We start from the raw sequence: 7,477 nt of genomic DNA, 5'->3' as shown, positions 1-7,477 counted from the left end.
GGAAAAATCCCTACAAATATACTATAGCTGACAATCAAAAAGTGGGTTCCTGAGAGATAACTGAGTGCCCTTACCACTGCATTATAGCCCTAGAGGCCTTACTGCTACACCATAGCCTTGGGGACCAAAAAATGATTAACCAAGCTGGGTAACTTCGAGCCTCGGGTAATTGGCCTGGTCGCACGGAAGTTTCCCACTAGTCACCAGGGTACATCGGGAAGCACTTACGGCGGGAGGCCTAGAAGCCCAGCATTCCTTAATTACAAGTCACATTTGGAGGAAAATTCCCTACAAATATGTCATGCTAGAAATCAAACCGTGTGAGCCTAGGAGACAATTGAGCATCCACCATAGGCTCGAGGGCAAAAATGATAAATCTAGCTAGCCCGAGGGGTGAAAAATGATTAACCAGGTTGGGTAACGTCGAGCCTGAATGACTGGCCTAACCCCACGGAAGTTTCCATCGGCCACCTGAGAAAATTGGGAAGCACTTGCGCCGAGCGGACCAAAAGTCCAACATTCCTTAGTTGCAAATCCCATTTGGAGAAAAATCCCTACAAATACATCGTAGCTGAGAATTGATGTAGCCTTCAGATACCCATGGGTCAATCCTTAGCTATGATGTATTTGTAAGGACTTTTCTTCCAAATGGGACTTGCAATTGAGGGATACTGGGTTTCTAGGCCGCCCGTCACAAGTACTTCCTGATTTATCCTAGTGGTTGGTGAGAAACTTTCATAGGGTCAGGCCGGTTATCCCAGACTCGACGTTACCCAGCCTGATTAATCATTCACCACATGTTAGAAATGTGACAAAAAAAAAAGGTGATTCGTTCGCCTCCAGCGTCCCCCGTCAACCTATCCTTAGTCTAACACGGAAGAGGTAAATCACGGATGATTATTAGTTATTAGTGCAAGTGGCTAAGAGATTAGGAAAGATATACTCAGACGTATGGGTTTTGACCCCAAGACATGGTACCGCCCTAAGGGGATTCACCATATGTTAGAAAGAAACTAGAGAAGCTTGCCGTCCAAATTTATTTGCCAATTTAGAATCTTACCGTAACTCGATAAAAAAAAAAATCTTCGATATGGATTAGGTAAGTTGCTAAAAGATGCTTACCTGTGGACTATTCAAACTCCTTAATGCATCTGTAACAGCTTGAACATTGACTTGGACATCAGCTTTGACAATAATAGACAACTGTACCCTTTTTGATACGTCTTCTTCAGTATCAGGAGTGTCTATGTGCACTTCACTGACCTTGAGAAGTCTATCTTTCTCAACTTTCTTCTTCCTTCTAGCACTAAGCATGCGTGCTCTCTCTTCTGAATGCACCGCGATAATGTCATCTCCAGCCATTGGAAGCCCCCATAGTCCTTCAATCTCAATTGGCAATGCAAGCTGACCTGATTCTGTCACCTTTCCAAACATATCCCTAATAGCCCTTATTCTCCCCCACTCTTCCCCAACAGCAATATGTTGACTGCAAGACAAGGTCCCACACTTGACTATGGCAGTAGCCAAGGGTCCCCTGCCCCTGTCAAGTCTGGCTTCAACTACATAAGCCTGAGCAGGCCCATCAATTCTAGCCTTCAGATCCATCATCTCAGCCTGAAGTATCAAAGGCCTCCAACCTATCTAATCCAGCTTTAGTAGCAGCAGAAACTTCAACAACTAGCACAACACCACCCATATCTTCCAAGTGTAATCCCTCAGACCCATGTTGAATCTTCACTCTCTCAGGATCACCTGACGGTTTATCACACTTATTAATCTTATTTATAGCTACAACAATTGGGGCATTGGCTGCTTTTGCATGGGAAATAGATTCAAGAGTTTGTGGCATAACACCATCTTCTGCTGCTACTACAAGCACAACAATGTCAGCAACAGCAGCACCTCTAGCACGCATAGCACTGAAGGCAGCATGCCCTAGGGTGTCAAGGAATGTTATTGATTCTCCTGAAGGCATCTCTACAACAAAAGCACCCGAGTGCTGGGTAATCCCACCAACTTCCCTAGCTGCAACTGAAGTTCGGCGCAGAGCATCCAAAAGGGATGTTTTGCCATTGTCCAAATGACCCATGACTGTCACAACTGGAGGTCGTGGTTGAAGAACTCCACTTTTATCACAATGTAATCTTCTCACATTCACACCAACTTCCTGAAGCAATAGAAAGCATTAAAATAAATAATCCAAGCATAGTATATCATTAAAGAATAAGTGAAGTATATCATATATTTAAACTAAAGAGAACCTCAAGACATAGTTTTATTAAATGGCAGGAAAAACCCTGCCCATAAATGTTAATAACTTTACCAATTAGTGTCAGTATAGATATTCCCATTAGAGTGATATTTCTGCACAATTTGCAATAACAATAATTTGAATACTAAAACGCATTAATAAGGATATGAGCAGGGGCGTAGCCACCTTAAGGAGAAGGGGTGCGACCGCCCCCTCTCATATTTTATTAAAAAATAATATATATATATTATTTGGAAGTTTTTATCATCACTTTAAATAATTGATTCATCATCATTCAATGTCGAAAACTAAAATTGATCACATATTTGGAAAGTTCATGATCTAAGTTATCTATTGGTACCACTTCTATGAGGAAATATCACGATTTAAAATGTTAAGTATTGAATTTTAAAAATAAAATATATAATAATAAATAGATGAACTAAATCGTAGGGCGCAAAGTAAGGAAACTAAATTAAAATTGAATCGAGTTTGAACTAAATTCAACGGGTAGATATGAAGATAAGAATTATGTTGGTTCAAATTGGAATTGATTTGAAGTTGAATTATGACCGAACCAAGTTTAATGTCTAAACGAGTTCGAACGATTTAAAAAGAATTAGGATATTCTTGATGAAACCTTTTATTTTTTTCTCTCCCTCTTCTCCCTTTGCATGTTACATCCCAACGTCCCGTATGCCACCCCTTTGCTCATTCCTCTCTTATTTTTTTCTTCCTCTTCTTCCTCATTTGCTTCTTCTCCTTCTCTTCTCCAACGTTAGGAAACCTACAACTTTTTCCTCTCCTCTTCTAAAGCACACGAGCTTTTTTCTTCTTCTTTCTCTTCTCCAGCAAGCAAGAAATACAACACCAGTTGCTGCCCTCTTCTAACAAGATCAAGCAGCCATCAACCCCCTTATCTTCTTCCTCTTCTGGTATTTTTTAGGATTTTATTGGCATAGCAAAATAGTCTTATTTTGTCTTACCTTGCTCTCTTTGTGTTATTGTCGAGCTCACCGAAACTAGTCACGGTTGCTAACAAAGAAAGTAAAGTTCTCCTTTTTCTACTTCTTCCTCTTTATTTGATCTTCTCTATTTTTCTCAAAAACAATGATCTTCCAAGAGTTGTAAGTTATTCCTTTCTCGTTTCATGAATTTTTGAAAATTACCCCTCCTAATTGAAAATCCTGACTACGCCCCTGGATATGAGTAGATACACACAAGCCGCACAGCACAAAATAAAATATTCTTTAAGTTCACTTTGTCAACAATAATATGATCACTGAAACTCATTCATTTTACAATATGGAGAGTGTTACAACCATTTGCATACTATTGCACAATGTCTAGTTCTCTAGTTCACATATTAAGCATTGTATCCCTGATGATTCTTCTGACTAACCCAAGAGCAAGGAGTTTCACTCATCCTACATGTAGTACAGCGTGGACACCCGAACAACATAATGACAATGCACCACTAGGACAAAAGGCACCAGTAGCGTCTAAGTCCTGATCAAATACTCAAACTACATAGGATCATTGCACATAAAATTTCTAATAGTGTATGGTATAAGGAGTGAAAAGAAAATGCATCAAGCCACCCTGGTTGAACACAATCGTCAAATGTCAGTCCACTGTTAATATGCAACAAGATTAAGTAATTGAATTCTATCCTTGACTTCTCTTCTTCACCATTATGATGTAATTCAACAAGTCTTGGAAAATGATTCAAAAGACAAACCACTAAATAAAGCGCACACAGGCCACAGCAGAGATGGAATCTTGCAAAAGTCCCATAATCAACAATTAATAAAAGTCACGAGCACCTAACACAACTTAGTGGTAATTCACAAAAATGAAAACAGATAAAGATAATGAACTTCTTGAAGTCAACTTTGCAAATGGACACATCATTTGCTAACCCAACAAGGAGTCGGATCTTGGTCTTGGTCACTGTTGTTGCATAGGATGTACCAATCTCCAGCACAGGGACAAGGCTCCCATGCCCAACTAGGGCAAGTCACACTGTGCTATCAGCATAGATTCCAACAATTATCATTGCTCTTACTATCATTCCTTGTAAAACTACTTCTAGTCAAAGGATGATCACTAGGACAATCAATGAAAAATCTCAACTTGTTAGGTAGACACTATCCATTAAAAACATATAAAATAGCAAAATGAATCTTCAATTACAAAGTAATTTGGGTGAGTTATATCTAATTAATGCACTTCTTGAAGTCAACTTTGCAAATCGACACATCATTTGCTAACCCAACAAGGAGTCGGATCTTGGTCTTGGTCACTGTTGTTGCATAGGATGTACCAATCTCCAGCACAGGGCAAGGCTCCCATGCCCAACTAGGGCAAGTCACACTGTGCTATTAGCATAGATTTCAACAATTATCACTCCTACTATCATTCCTTGTAAAACTACTTCTAGTGAAAGGATGATCACTGGGACAATCAATGGAAAATCTCAAGTTGTTAGGTAGACACTATCCATTAAAAATATATACAACAACAACAACAACCAAGTCTTTTCCCACTAGGTGGGGTCAGCTGTATGAATCCTTTTACGCCATTGAGCTCTATCTTCTATTATATCATCATCTATATTTAAATAAATTTTATCTTATTTTATTGTTACTAACCAAGTCTTTTTTGGTCTTCCTCTTCCTCGTTTGATATGCATGTTTATCATAGTTTCACATCACCTAACTGGAGTATTTATTAGTCGTCTAAGTGCATGTCTGTACCATCTTAAATGTGTCTGTCGAAGTTTTTTCCTCAATAGATGCAACTCTGACTTTCTCTCTAATACTCTCATTTCTTATTTTGTCCATCCTTGTATGTCCATACATCCACTTTAACACCCTCATCTCTGCAACTCTCATCTTCTACTCATGTGCTCGAGTCATAGCCCAACATTCAGCTCCATATAACATAGCAGGTCTAACTGCGGTTTTATATAACTTACCTTTAAGTTTAAGAGGTATTTTACGGTCACATAAAACACTCAACGCTCCTCTCCATTTCACCCATCCTACTTGTATTCTATGTAAGACATCTCTCGCAATTCCTCCATCGTTTTGCATAAATGATCATAAATATTTAAATCTCTCGGATCCGGGCAACTCGTCCTCTCCTATCTTAACAATTGTTTCATTACTTCTAATCTTGCTAAACTTAAATTCCATATACTCTGTCTTTAATGTACTAAGCTTAAAACCTTTCCCTTCTAGTGTTCCCCTCCAAGGTGCTAGTTTAGCATTTACTCCTTCACGTGTTTCATCTACCAAAATAATATCATCTGCAAACAACATACACCACGATACTGTGTCTTGAATGTGTGCAGTGAGTTCGTCCATAATTAGTGTAAAAATATAGGGACTTAGAGCTGATCCTTGATGTAACCCTATCTTTACAGGAAATGCTTCAGTTACTCCGCCTGAAGTCTTTACTCTGGTCGTTACATCCTCACATATCCTTAATTGTTTCAATATATGTTATGCTAATACCTCTCTTTTTTAAAATTCTCCATATAATTTCTCTTGGGACTCTATCATAAAATTTTTCTAAGTCAATGAATACCATATGTAGATCTTGTTTTTGCTCTTGATATTTTTCAATTAATTGTCTAAGAAGATGTATAGCTTCTATTGTCGACCTTCCAGGCACTAACACAAATTGATTTTCTATCACTGTGGTCTCTGGTAGCTATCCAAATTAATGCCATAAATAAACTCCCAAATTAATGTTATGATCGAAAACCCACAACTACATAAGGAAATGTTTTAGTATAAGGCTCGAGTCAAATTTTTCGAGGATTATGCTAGAAACGTGCTTGTTTTGGATTAAGAACACTCTTTTTGTGTTTTCTAATTATGAAATGTGGATTGGCATTAAAATAGAAATATTAGACTAGTAATGAATGTGCAAACACTAAATCTACTTACTGCAGAAATAAAGTTTCACTTAACAAGAGATAAAACTCCACAAAATCACACTTACAATGAATTCGACTCAACTTAATTGCAAGAATCAAAACTACAGATTCTGAATTGATCGAAAACAACTAGAGAACTAGTATAAACTACCAAAAATTAATACTAAAACTAAATCTACTTAACCAACTAAACTTACCTACTGAAAACAAAATTGCAATGTTCCAACTCAGTGCATTGAAGAGCAGAAACCTAACAAAAGCTCAACACTACATCTAACTAGTCACACTAGCCATTAATTAAGCTATTAAATTGAATTAAATCTATTAAGCTAACTAACTTATCAGCTAATGAATCGTTTAAACTAAGTTGTAGCAAAAATTGTCGAACCAACAGATTATGAAATAGAACACACAAGAACAGAGCTGACAAAAACAGATTCTTGTAGAAAATGAAACTAAAAACAATTCTAAGTTATGAACTAACAAATTCAGAAACAATAGTGCAGAAATAAGAAAGATCTATACTAGAAATCAAATTACAAAGAAACCTAACATCCCTACAACCCAAATCTCAGTCCCAAATTGTCTTCTCCTTGCTGTCGCACAAGGAACCAACAGAGAACGCTCCAACCGGTGTCGGAATGGTGTTCTCGAGCTTCAAGACGAACTCAGATTCACCTAGAATTCCTCACAAATCTTCAACAAGTTCAGGATGTTGATATTCTTCACTGTCGCGCATTGGATTCACTGGCGCTAGAATCGCGAGCTGGTCGAAGAGCTATGAAGGATGGATTACTGTCAGAAATGGTCTAGGACCACCGGAGGAACGCCGCCGATGATTCTGGAGAGGAGTGGGAGCTCAAACCAGAGGAACGCCGCCGAACTGAGGACAAAATTGTGATCCACAGCTACAGTGCCCCGTCCGCCAAATCCATTCGCTGAAGACGAACAGTGATCGGAAGCTGGTTGCCGGAAGCTGAAACCTCACCGCCAATGAGGACAAGCTGGTTCGCAGATCTGGATGCAGGGTGGAGCAAGCGTCCATGCCTCAAGAGAAACAACATGATGAACAGTAGCACAAACTCACTGTTCACCGTGCCAGATTTTCCCTTATATACTTACGGTTTAGCTCAATTGAGGTCTAGGTTCGGTTAAACCCACATGTGAATTTGCACAGCTTCATTTGGTTGAATAGACCAAGTCTTCATTTAAATAATGAACCCCTTTAGTACCCTACCCAATCAAATTCAAATAATGAGGAATAAATCATGCATTAA

The 7,477-nt window shown here is 38.6% G+C and overlaps 1 pseudogene; it reads right to left on the bottom strand.

Annotated features, from left to right (window-relative positions):
- Positions 1–1,107: 1,107 nt before the first annotated feature.
- On the bottom strand, positions 1,108–7,245 carry LOC121972384 (annotated as a pseudogene).
- Positions 7,246–7,477: the final 232 nt, after the last annotated feature.

The sequence above is a fragment of the Zingiber officinale genome, chromosome 4A, assembly GCF_018446385.1.
Source record: "Zingiber officinale cultivar Zhangliang chromosome 4A, Zo_v1.1, whole genome shotgun sequence".
Lineage (NCBI taxonomy): Eukaryota > Viridiplantae > Streptophyta > Magnoliopsida > Zingiberales > Zingiberaceae > Zingiber > Zingiber officinale.
The sequence above is the reverse complement of the archived record's forward strand: the minus strand, read 5'-3'. Positions and strand labels throughout refer to the sequence as shown.